This window comes from Dermacentor variabilis, chromosome 7 (genome assembly GCF_050947875.1).
Source record: "Dermacentor variabilis isolate Ectoservices chromosome 7, ASM5094787v1, whole genome shotgun sequence".
Lineage (NCBI taxonomy): Eukaryota > Metazoa > Arthropoda > Arachnida > Ixodida > Ixodidae > Dermacentor > Dermacentor variabilis.
The window spans coordinates 149,065,193-149,078,296 of NC_134574.1; positions in this window are offsets into that span (position 1 = coordinate 149,065,193).

Here is a 13,104-nt window from a genome sequence, read left to right on the forward strand (position 1 = left end):
CCCGGTACCAGTTCAGGTACGCAGCAACGTAGGTAATGTGGCATATGACAAAGGATTGGACGAGTCGGAGTAGGCTTTCTTCTTTGAGTCCCCGTCGTCGGTTAGATATACGTTTAAGAAGTCGTAGGGTGTTTTGAGATTGGGCACAGATCTTGTTGAGAGCTAAGGCGTTGGAGCCGTTGGTGGTGTTGCGTTTCGCCTCCGACGTGCGGTATAGCCGGCGCGGATGCAAAGGACGCCGGGGCTTCGTTCACAGCGGCGGACATTTTCGCCAGTTCAGCGCTCTGTCTGTGTGTGCGTGCGTGTGTGTGTGCGTGTGTGTGTGTGTGTGTATGTGGGCGCGCGCGTGCGTGCGTGTTGGTGCCCACGCTTGTCAAAGCGCGGCAGCCGGGGATAGGAGCTCCCCAACTGTGAAGCGAGGAGGTCTGACCGGCGCCGGCCCGGCGGATACGTCACTTCTTGTCACAACGTGTCCGTGTGCCACCGTCACGTGCGCCTCTTGCGAGCCGTTCCTTCTTGCCCTCGCCTCCGAGAGTATAAAAGCAGCTGCCCCCGGACGCCAAGAGAGAAGCTTTGATTTATTCAGTCGAGTAACGTGGGCTCCCGTTTCTCCACTTCGGTCGACCTGACCGGCCGCTCTTTTGCGAAGCTAGAATAAACGAGTTGTTCTGTTAGCAGTCGACTTATCCTTTGCCAGGACCTTCGGATGCTTCCAGCTGTGCCCCAGGCCGCCAGGCCAACGCTACCCTTGGGGCTTGCGACCCATTTGCAACAGTAGAGATGGTGAGACCGAGAACCCGGATACTAGGGACGTGTGGGATAGGACTGCCATCTTGAAGGCGTAGGGTGAAGGCGTCATAGGGTCGGTGATCAGACTGGCGTTTGGGAGGGCGACCCCGCTGAATGGGCTTGTATAGATTGTATCGATGTGAAAGACGCGTTTTTTTCTGTAAGCGTGTAGTATCGCGAGGTGTTCATTAATAAATATATAGGCTTTCTTTTTTGCGTGTGTGAGTAACCTGAGTGTCAAGGTTATCGGTGAGAGGCCTATCGCAATGCGCGTGTGTATTAGTTAACCTTCTTTTCTTATGCGTTTTTTTATTTTCTAAGGTTAACCGCGTAGGTTTTGAGTGAGTGCATGATTTGCACTGAGAAGCGTTCTTAGCGCGTTTCCTGTGTGGACGGAAGGAAGCAGATTTATGACTGGGTTGCTCGTGTGTGTTGAGGGCAGCCGTATTCTGACTTCTTTAGTGAGCGTGCGTAGAACTACTAATTAGCAGAAGCATCTTTTAAGGGTTCTGCGGTGTGCGTAGGTTACGCAAGTTAAGTTCTTGCTTAGGTTACGTGTCCTGTAGGGATTAAAGGAAGAAACGTGAATAAGCGTAATGAAAGGTTTGCCTACGGCGCAAGTACGCGTTCTGAATAATAACCACAAGGCTAGAGCGCTTGTGATTACGTACCTGTGGAGTTGGCCAGACTGTTCAGTGACAACAGTACGTGAGATAAGTACGCCACTGCGATTGGTTAGAAACATGTTGTTCGTGAAATTAGGCCACTTAAGTTATGTTCGGCTGTTCTCATTGTTTGTTTGCGACGACAACGACCCTTTGTTTTGCTACAACAATAACACTCTGGTCTTGTCGGCATTCGGGGAGAAACGGATAGCGGTTTGGAAAGGTGGTTGGAACTGCTTTGTCAAAATTGGGGAAATAAAAGATCAGGGTTCATTTTGACTCAGTAATAGCCTGGCGAGTCAGGGGTGGAGAGCCTGCGCTTAAACGTGGTGCGGCGCTGTGTTGTTTTGTTTGTTTGACGTACGTTCTCCAGGGCCCAGGATCGCGAAGTTCGTCAAACGAGGCTCGACACCAGTACCCTGCAGGTTCTTTCAGCTTTCCTCATGGCCAGCGAATTGATTTCACCGGCCATTCCGAACTTCCGGGGCGAGGACGAGCTGTTAGATACGGGACCGTTTCCATACGCGACGAGCGGTTAGACCTGGCGTAGTATTTGCTTTGGCAATAAAAAAAATGCCGTAGTTAAATGCGCTTAAACCAAATTTCTCGAGTGATAGTACGGTTTTGCTTGCTTTGGGAAAGGACACAAACGCTGCTCGGCGCCCTTAGGAGCTACAGGATCTATACCTACAGCACAGACAACATACAGACGTGCTTTGGCGCGGCAGCAGCAGTAAGCGAATTGACCTTCATGCTGTGTCTCGCTTCAGCGCGAACACATGGTGCCATTTTGCCGTGCGATCTGCCGTACGGCGCGTCGTGTGCGACTTGCCGCATGCGGCGATTCGGGACACATGGTACGAATGAGCGAACGGCCGGTAGCTCCGCCCAGAACCGGCGCCCCTGCGTGGAAGTTCGGAATGCTGCGTAACTTCGAACAGAAAGTGAGAGCAAACGTATTTGCACAGCTCTCTTGTTGGAAACGAACGATGACAATATAAGCACGCCTATGCGAGCACTGTAGACGTGTTTCCGGAAGGCCGAGTTAGCAGTATCGGCTCCGCTGACAGTTGCCGATGGTTAGGAGCCGGCAGGCATAGCTCACTCGGCCATCGAATCCGATACCGGTGGCGCTTGTGACACGATCGCTTGAAGCTCGTGTAACGAAGCGCCTATTTTAGCCGGCACAACGCGTAAACAGTTATGTCACGCTTAAACTGCAGCACATATGATTTTATTGGCGCCGACGGAAGCGAACGAGCATGCCAGGCGAGCTTGCGATCGCTGGGAGACGGTGTAGGCCTACCTCGACGGCCGTGTATCCGGGGCCGAGGGCCCTCGCGATGCTTCGGCAGCTCGCAATAAAGCGCCTAAATTCGTCAGCGGAATCAATGCCTGCACATTTGTTTCTCTTAAGTGAAAACACGGTTAGTTTTCCCGGCGCCGTTTCAATGAGTAAACACGCCAGCGAGGCGAGCCGCTTCGTATACAGACGATTTCAGGCGCGTCTGCGCTGACCGCGTCCAAGTAGAAATCACGCCAACGATTTACGGTTTTGCACAACGTTTTGTAACACGCACGCCTTCGAGTTCACTTTATTCTATAGGTTATTTCGTGTCAGGAACAAATTGTAGCCGATTTGTGTGCTGCCGTCAGCGGCGAAAGAGGCTCGCAGTTTCCACCAGGGAGAAAAAAAAGGTATGAACAGAGCGGCGAGGCGCTCGCTCGCCGGCCCCGCCCCGTCGGGTCTACCACGTGGCTATGAAGTTCACGCTGCCGGCGCTGTCATTGGCTGCGGTCGTCCGTACGATGCGGCAGTCGCACGACGATATTGGGGGCGAGCTCCACCAGTGGAAAAGCTGGCACGTGGACACATCGGCCGCGTCCGCTGCTTCGGAAGCGCCGAAGCGAGCTGAAAACGAAAGTTTAAAGTCCCATCGGCGCTGCGGTTTTGATTAGGTGGTAAAGTTTTACCGCCTTGGGTGTCTGCTTGACAACATTTTGAAGTACTATAATAGGTAATGGCTGCTTTTGGAGGCATGCACCATGGCAGGCTACTCGGTGCCGTAGTGCCGGACGCACGCAATGGAGCGCGGTGTCCGCCTTTTTCACACGTATAAAGCCGCAGGACAAGGAGCTGCATGAAGCTTGGCTCGCGGAACTTAGAACCGACAAACAGCCATCGGCTACAACTCCGGTATGCAGCACACGCAGACGCGAGGAAGATTTCTGCTGCGGCGCCAGGACTGTGATGTTCGGTGAGTAGCAGAAAACACGTACTGAGACTATCGCCCGCGCCCGCTGCCCGGCTAATGTCATGACGGTTTGGTCTATGAACTTGTTGATGCTTGATGCTCGCAGGTTCACTGGAACGGAAAGCGAGCGGTAAGAGGCACATTAAAAAGAAGGCATGGCATACGGCTATGTTCGTTTTATGAATTAGTGCACTGGGTTACGAAAAAGAAGCAGAGGGAAATCGCACGCTGAGAACACCAATAAGCATAGAGTGCGACGCACTTGAGAAATAATACTGAAATATCCAAGAATTTAGCAGACAAAAAAAAAAGATTGAATCGTCGCGACAGCACATCCCAGTCGCCGTAGAGGTCGAAGTCTCTATAACGAAATCATTTTTGAACAGTTCTGATAGCGTCCACGCAGCAATGGTTGCAAGTGTGCTGTCAAATGCTCATATGCTAGCTGCGGCATAAAGCGCACGGCACAGTGCGAAACCGCGCTTACAGCGAAAGCAAAACATTGTGCGCAGACTCCATGCAGACGCGCAGTCGGTCGCTGCGAACCCGAGCGATCGCTGCATTCTGTTATGCCCCATTTGGTCATACAGACAGCCCACTATAAGACAGCCCACTATAAGAACATATTTCACATAGTTTACTCTCAGCGTTTGCCTACCTTTCACGCAAGAAGCCGGTTCGGGAGACTCCATCGCGGCGACCGCGCGCAGTGGCGTTCACTGTACGTATTCGGTAAAGGGATAGCGTCTGCAAACGATTCTTTGCTTTCAGTTTGCCCAAGAATACTATTATCGAGAGTGAAAAACTTCCCTCTACTTGAGAGTACTTACAGAAATGCCGAAGAGGGCTGCCGCGTGGTGTTTTAGTGAGCGCCGTAAGCGAAACCTATGAGGAGCGCGCCGCGTGATCCCTCATACTACGCAAGGGAGGCGCTTCCAACAGATGGCGACTCCGTAAGTCCTCGCCCCCAATTCAAAAAGTTGGTCGCATGCGCGGCGTGCGATCCGGCGCCGCGTGCGACGGATTTGCTTGACCCCCTGTTGAGTGCGGCTGCTGATGCGAATGGTCGTACGACCGATCGCACCCAAAATCGCACCATGTGTCTCGGGCTTGAAAGCACAGCGCATACGAAGCTATCAGCACTTGGCGCACTTTGCCCATATCGCAGATCGCTTTCAAGATACGGGCGCCCACGCGACGTACGCAGCATCAGTCGCCGGTAGTGGCAGGCCAAGTCCCAATTTGACCTTAGCTGAGCTTGAAGGTCAGATTTACGGAACTATGCGTTTTGTGGGTTTGTACCTCGAGTAGTAGAGCTATCACTCTAAAGAAATTGAGCGTGTCCGGCGGCGGGATTCGAAGTATGGCCCTCCATCGCGGCAGCCTGATGCTCTAAACAGGATCACACGTACACTTATCTCCTACTAAAGCCAACTGGCTCTTTCAGAAGGTCGCAACGTGCTGATTATAACCGTTACTCCTATACTGTGGCGCATGCCCACGACGGGGTATTAGCCACATATCGGGCAGAGCACGAATCAGCTAGCTCTTTGAGATTATCATCGCGTATTGATGATTATGATTTCCATATTATGGCGTTTACATATATACCCACAACGGAGGCTCGGCGAGGAACCTTGTCCCTATGTTGATTGTGATTAGAATAATAAATAATTAATCTCTGGTGTCTTATACACGTGAAAATCCACGATATGATCATTTGGCAGGCCGTAGTGGGGCACTCCGGATTAATTTTGACCACTTGAGGTTCTTTAACGTGCAGCGAATGCACGGTACTGGGTTGTTTCTCCATTCCGGTCCCACCGTAATAAGCCCGATTCAGCGCCCTCGGCAATAGCCGCGCACCGCCAAAGCCACTGTACGCCACCAGGGTGGGTTATGACGATTATAATTTCCGTACATGCCCACAACGGAGGGGTTGGCCAAGAAGTGTACCCACGTGTTGATTGTGACGATCTCCATTCTCATTCTATGGCACATAACCACAATGGGGTCCTGGCCAAAAAGCGAGCGGTGATAATGGCACATGCTCGCAACAGGGCATGGGCCAAGACGCGGCCGGTGTACATTTAAAATAAGTAAGAAGAATTGCAAGCCTATATAGGATTTATCACGTTGCATAGCATGGGTAGGCGAGTGCAGATGCGCGCACCAATTTCTTCGACGCAAAAGACGCACTAATGAAATAGGAAAATTTATAGTATTTCATTAAACACTTCACGATAACTTCCCTTCACGTGAATTCCAAAATCTTGAGTTGGATTTTCGTAATCTTTTATGGCGAAAGAAATCGACATATCGAAATTGGCTCAGCAGGCCTGACGAGGGTGTCTGATTCAATGCTTTTACTGCGATAGCAATTATGCGGACGCTGGAGGCATACTAATGCCGTCGTCGCCACCGCCAGACAAGTAGGGCTGCCGCAGTGACGACGCATGCACGGATCGTGTGCCGAGATTACGCGGAGTGCCGGATTACGCGTGTTTGACTTCAAAAGCGACGAGGCCAAGCGGGCTAACGCATCGTGAAGGCTACGCTCAATCGCCACGATTGGCGGAGGAGAAGCAGGGGCGCTATAACCTGAAGCTGTTTCAACCTGTTTCTATTGCATTTCTGCCATGATGACCAGGATTTGTGAAAAAGTTTCGAGCCTCGCCCACTTTCGACGTCACGAATAGCGCGAAAACTTCTCATCTGATATCACGTTTACAAAGTTATTATGGACAATTAGGCCGAAAAAAAAAGAAAAATGTCATTTTCGGTTCTAAGTATCTTTCGCCATTATAGTATATGTCTCCACTATTGCACAAAATTTTTCGGGCTGCGGCCACATCGCCCGTGTCACGCGATCGTCACAGAAACTGCGAAAACTCATCATTTCAAAGGGACCTCTACACACTACAGATGCATTAATATCCCGAACAAAGCAGAATCTTCTGTCTTCTGGCCATTGTATGTATCTTGTAAATATATTGTCAAGCGTCTTTTCTCCCCGTAACAATATCTACACCCTTGCGATTTTTTTAACCACAACACGTGAGCGTGACTACACGGTGTGTCAGCGGCCTTGTAGCGGTGAGGAGAACAGCTGAAGGAAAAAACAGCAGAATACATTCCATGTAAAAGTCGCCTTGCGCGCCCGCGCGTACTGCCGCCGATTCCATGGCCTCTCGCTGCTACAGGGCAGCTAACACAGAACCCAATATAGGCCGCTAACAGCGCTATGAATTTTCTACGTTGTTCTCACGCTCTTGTGCTATTCAGAACTTTTACATATGGCACTGCAACGGGCCCAAACTGCCGCGTTGGGTCACTGGGTATGTGGCACGCGTACGCACGTACCGCTCTTCAACGAACCTCTCTCACGCCGACATGGGTCACTGTAGATGCGGGACGATGGGTAGGCACACCGCTGTTCGAAGAAACTCTTTGACGCCGACTTGGAACACAGGGTATGCGTCACTCGGTCTGTACTGTTCTCCAACGAACGTACTTCATGCGAATTTCGGTAACTAGGTGTGTGCCGCTCTACAATGGCAACAATTTCCTCAAATTTATACGATGCGTAGCGGAGTCTAACCAACATTATAACTGTTCCTCAAGGACACCAACCTGCCCGCATTAGAGGGCTGTGCCACAAATGCACTACGTATGTGCCGTTTTTCAATAAACCGCTGGCCAAATTGCGTAACTTTGTATGTGCCATAGGGTGTGCGGCAAGCGAGAGAACAATTATCAGAGTTCGCAGGCACCGGTGCGCCACGCTTCTTATCTTGGAGAACACGCGCGGACCTCTAGGCAACGCCACTAGATGGCGCAATGTGTTTAGAAAGAAGGTGCACCTGGACCTCTAGAAGAAGGTTCAGGTGCTTTTAGGGGCTCCGTGGCGGCGACGAAATCATAAGTTGTTCTGCCTGCTTTGAGCTTGCTTCTGTTTTTGATTTGCTTATTTTTTGCCTTTATATAGTAATTGGGTGGTTTCCTTTTTCTTTCTTTCTTTTTTGTCTCTCGTCTTTCGGGTGCGCGGGTGTGTTTCGTGTACATTTGGTTTTGCAGGATGGTTAGAGCGTTCTTTCGTGCCACATGCTTCAACACGTGCAACCGGGTGGCACATTGAGTGTTTGTAGTCTTTAAATGGTAGCTTGAAGGTGGCAAGACTAAGAGCTATTAGTGGTTTTACTGTGCGTGTTTTGGTAGGAAAGTGAGAGCGTGGCGGCGTGGTTGAGCGCGTGCGAGATCGTGTCATACCTTCGGTCTCCGAGGCATTGATTGCTTTTGACACAGTGGTGAGAGTTGCTTTGTGACATATTGAGGATTTGGATCCGGTGCGTGTCGGTTTTTGCTAGAGGGCACGTTCTCTGCATTGATACAGTATTCTAGTATTATAGTATTTGCATCAGTAGTAGCATTACTATAGTATTGTAGTATTTGCAAAAAGCCGTGCAATACATGGCGAGAAAGCCGGGAAAGCAGGCAGTGCGCGGAGGGTCCCTCAAGGCAGATGAGGAGACGGATGAGAATGGAGAGGGCATCCAATCAACCAGCACACATTGTGACATCGATACTAGGCTGCAGAAAATGGAGGCTTTCCAGGAAGAGCTTGTCAAAACAGGTGCAAGAGCTCAAAAATGAGCTTAATAGGGAGCGTGATGCACGGAAGGTAGTTGAAAAGAGACTTGAAGCAGCCGAGGAAAAGCTGAACAGGGCTGCCATTGTGAACGAGAATGTGCGTGACAATGGAACGCAGACACCCGACGTGACAGGAGAGGGATTGTCAGCTAAGTACGCGGAATGTATGCAGCGTGATAAAGGGTTAGCTGGAAAGAGCGGCACCTACCTTGAGGCCGCCACGCAGGAAAAGCAGGAACCCAGGGGACAATGCCCCTTGTCGAGTCCGAATCACGCGGAAAGGACCAAGAGAAGCAGGGAGAGGTAGGAGAGAGTGAAAGGGAGATTATCGAAGGCGACTCAAACCTGGCAAGGCGCTCAAAAGCAGTTGTTGAGAGGGCGAAAGGCGATTAAAGTTTGGCGGTATGGACATTTCCAGGGCTTACACTGGGTTCTGTCATGGAGCGAGCAAAAGAAAAGCTCGCGGAAAATGCCGTCGTGCACAGCCTTGTCATAGTAGCAGGTCGGCTAAATGACTTCCTAAATAGGAAAGGGACAGGAATAGCACAGCGCTTGGCGAAGGGTGGTGAGACGACTTGCGCGAACTATCCTCACGGGTGTAGATTGTGGTGTGCACGGTGCCGGAGGTGCCTGTACGTGACCGTCACGTACAAACAGCCGTACTGGCTGCTAATGAGGCAATATGGAAAATGAACCGAGAGAAAGGCTTTGAGGTTGTCGAAGTAAACAGGGAATTAAGAAAGTCTGGTGGTTTTAAACGAGACGGGATCCACTTGAATAACAGGCTGGCACGAGAAGTAGGCTGGCGACTTGGTGGTCGTGCTGTTGCTTCTTTAGGGGGCCCGTGGGCGCTCAGGAGGCCAGAGTATATAGTGATGAAGAAAGTCCCCTAGGGGAACTTGAGAAGAGCATCGCCGTCAATAACAGAAAAAGGAGGAAGGCAAGAAAAAGAGCTCGCAATGCAATAGGCTACATAAACATGCAGGGCGGCAGAAGCAAGGAAAAGTGGGCAGAGATTGAGGAGCAGTTAAATAGAGAACAAATAGGAGTGTATGCGGTTATAGAAATGCACCTTAGAGACCCAGAAGAGCCGCCAGTTATTGAGAATTATGTTTGGGAACGGTGCAAGAAAACGAAGTCGGAAAGAAAGGAAGGGGCAGTTGGAATGCTCATCCATCAGGGAGCCAAATGGAAAAGAGTAAATTCAAAATGTTAAGAGCATCCTCGGTTGTCAGGTACAATGAGGGGGAAAAAAAACTTGGCTGGCCGTTACGTATTTGTGGACCGGAAACAGTTGCACAGAGAAGAATAAAGAGTTAGTGTAATGCATAAGCGCTGATATTAAGGGTTTCGGGAATGGTGCTGAAGTTGTCCTATTAGTTGACATGAATGCCCACATACAGGATTTAGATAGCTATACCGACAACAACGGGAAGTCAATGCTAGACCTTTGTGAGCAACATAACTTCGTTATCGTGAATACAGGGCCTAAATGGGAAGGGCAGATCAGGTGGGAAGTGGGAAACTGGCAATCGACCATTGATTACTGTCTGGTGACAGAAGCAATTCATCATAAGTTGAGAGAAATGGTCATTGATGAGGAAGGGTATAGCAGCATAGGGAGTGATCATAAACGCACCACTTTGAAAATGGGGTTATGTAGTTGGGAAAGAAAGCAAGGAGCGCAAAATGGCGAGTCCAAGTTTGAACGCTGAACAAATAGCAAATATAGTCACTAGAGTCGAGGAAGAACTTGTCAAATGGCCAAGTAAAGAGCGGGAATATGGTGAGCTTCTAAGTGTAATAACAACAGAAATACGGAAAGAGAAACAATATGTTCGTTGGAAAGGAAAAAAGAAACCGAAAAGCTGGTGGAACAAGGAGATGCGAGAAGCGATCGCCGAACGACAGAACTATCCCGAGAGCACAGGCACGTAAAGAAGGCGCAGTTGCCGCAGCATGAAGTACCCAGTAAGTGGGAAATATACCGGGAGAACAAGTGTATGGTTCAAATACTAGTGCAAGCAAAATTAAAAGGTCAAAGTGAACGTTGGTTGTCAGAAATACGTGAGAAAAAGAAGGCTGCACCTAGAATATTTTGGAACCAGATAACATTATTAGGCAGGAAGTCAACAACAATACAACAACATATTCTAGACGAAGATGAAAACAGACTGGAAGGAGAAGCGGCAATAAACTACATCCGAAACATAACAGCCGAATCTTTCCAAGGCAATAACGAGGTTGTATTTGAAGAAAAAAAAAAGCATGATAGAGACCCAAGTGGAAAAGGTGCTGGTGCTGACAAATTTCAACTGGAAGAAAGCGGAAGAGAAAATTCCTAAACGCACAGCCACAGGGCTAGACGAGGTTCCCTTTAGGCTGATTAATGAACTAGGACCAAAAAGTAAGGAAGCTCTGCTGAAAACAGTGGAAAAAAACTTTAAAAGATATACGAATACCAGACAGTTGGCGACAAGGTAGAATGAATTTAATTTATAAAGGTAAGTGGGAGAAAGATAGAACGCAATCGTATAGACCGTTGACCATTACATCAGTAATATACAGGCTAGCAATGCAAGCAATCAAATTCAAGCTTCAAGCATGGGCAGAGAATAATGGCATGTTGGGAGAACTTCAGAATGGCTTCAGAATAGGTAGGCATTTAGATGATAACTTATTTGTTCTTACTCGGCGTATTGAAATACCAAAAGTAGAAAGCCAACCGTTATATGTGCCCTTTTTAGACATTACAGGAGCCTATGACAACGTAGACCGCAACATTTTGGGGGATATTCTTTGAGGGCAATGCTCAGGTGACGATTGTCTACAGCTTTTGAGAGAGATTTACCTAGAAAATACCGATTGCGTTGAATGGGAAAAGATGAGGAGCAAGTAGAAAGTTCATATCAACAAGGAACTGAGGCAGGGGCGTCTTTTATCCCCGCTGCTGTTTATGATGTACATGGTGAGGATGGAGAGGGCGCTAGAAGGAAGTAATATCGGGTTTAATCTCTCATACAAACAGGCGGGTACAGTAGTCGAGAAGGAGCTCCCAGGTTTATTTTATGCAGACTACATTGTGCTGCTAGCTAACAGGCAAAGTGATTTGCAACGTCTGGCTAAATTGTAGACAGGAAGGCAACAATTTAGGTTTGAAATTTAGTGTTAGAAAATCAGTTGTTATGGTATTCAATAAAAACAGTGAACAGACAGTGGAGAGGCATGGCCAGGAAATACTTCGGGTAGCAGAATATAAATACCTTGGTATATGGATAAACGAAGGCAATAGATATATGGAAACACAGGAAAAAAACAATAACAGTGAAGGGGAAGAGAAATGCAGCCATAATGAAGCACAGAGTGCTATGGGTACACAATAGGTACGAGGTCCTCCGAGGTATGTGGAAAGGTGTAATAGTTCCAGGACTTACTTTTGGAAATGCGGTTGTTTGCTTGAAATCATGGGTACAATCAAGACTCGATGGGAGCCAAAGGTCAGTGGGTCGCCACGCATTGGACGCTCACGGTAAGACTACAAATGAAGCTGTGCAGGGTGATATGGGCTGGACTAGTTTTGAAGTGAGGGAAGCTCGCAGTAAAATTGAGTATGAAGAATGGCTGAGGAATATGGAAGAAAGTAAATGGGCTGGGAGGGTTTTCAGGTATATGTACAGGAAAAACATTGATTCATAGTGGAGAAAAAGAACTAGGAAGCTTACCAGCAAGTATGCGGCCTGTAGGGTGGGCAACTATTATGGTCAACTGCCTTTGTTTCTGTTTCTTATGTTTACTGTACTCCACTCCTGCAATAGCCCTGAATAGGGTTGCAGCACTTGAAAATAAAAATAAAAAAATAAAAGACAGCAACAAAGAAGGTCAAGCGGAAAGTCAGAGAGGCTAAAATAATCTCATGGGTGGCGGCAATGGAAAAGAAACCTGCCATGAGTAACTACTTAAGTAACAACTACTTAAGAAACAAACAAGGAAAGAAACAATTTATGATAACTCAAAGGGAAGCTCAGTACTTTTCCAAGCGAGATCGGGATGCCTCAGAACACGCACCTATAAAGCGAGATATAAGACGGAAGAAGAAGCATGTGCTTGCTGCGCTAAATCTAGGGAAACTATGGAGCATGTTTTATTGGAATGTGAAGACGTCTACCCAGCGGTCGATTTGGGCACTACTGGCCTCCTTGAAGCCCTTGGGTTCAGTGGGAGCAGCGGAAAAGTAAACATGTCCGCAGTGGCCATTAGTAAGAGGAGATCGGAGGATTGGTGGAAGAAAAGTAGGGAAGCAACAAAGAACGGAGACCTGCAGAAGCACAGTTCGCAATAGGAGATCAGAAAGTTTGGGTGTGGGAGGTCATAGTGTTTTTTTTTTCTTTTTTATTGTTTAATCTAGGTAGGACATAGGGCAGTATAATGGCAAGAGCTTGGTGGCGCAACCTACCACCCCGTTCCAAAGGGGACGCTTATAACATCCATCCATCCATCCATCCATCCATCCATCCATCCATCCATCCATCCATCCATCCATCCATCCGTCCGTCCGTCCGTCCGTCCGTCCGTCCGTCCGTCCATCCATCCATCCAAAGCGCTAGATACGAGCTCGTTTGCCCCATAGCGAGGTCCTCAGCATTCGCACGCATCGGTCTGTGATGCATTTCGGAGTGCACACACAGACTTCCTGACGGAGGCACAAGATAGCGCCGAGTGTTCTTAAGGAATCGCGAAAGAGAAAT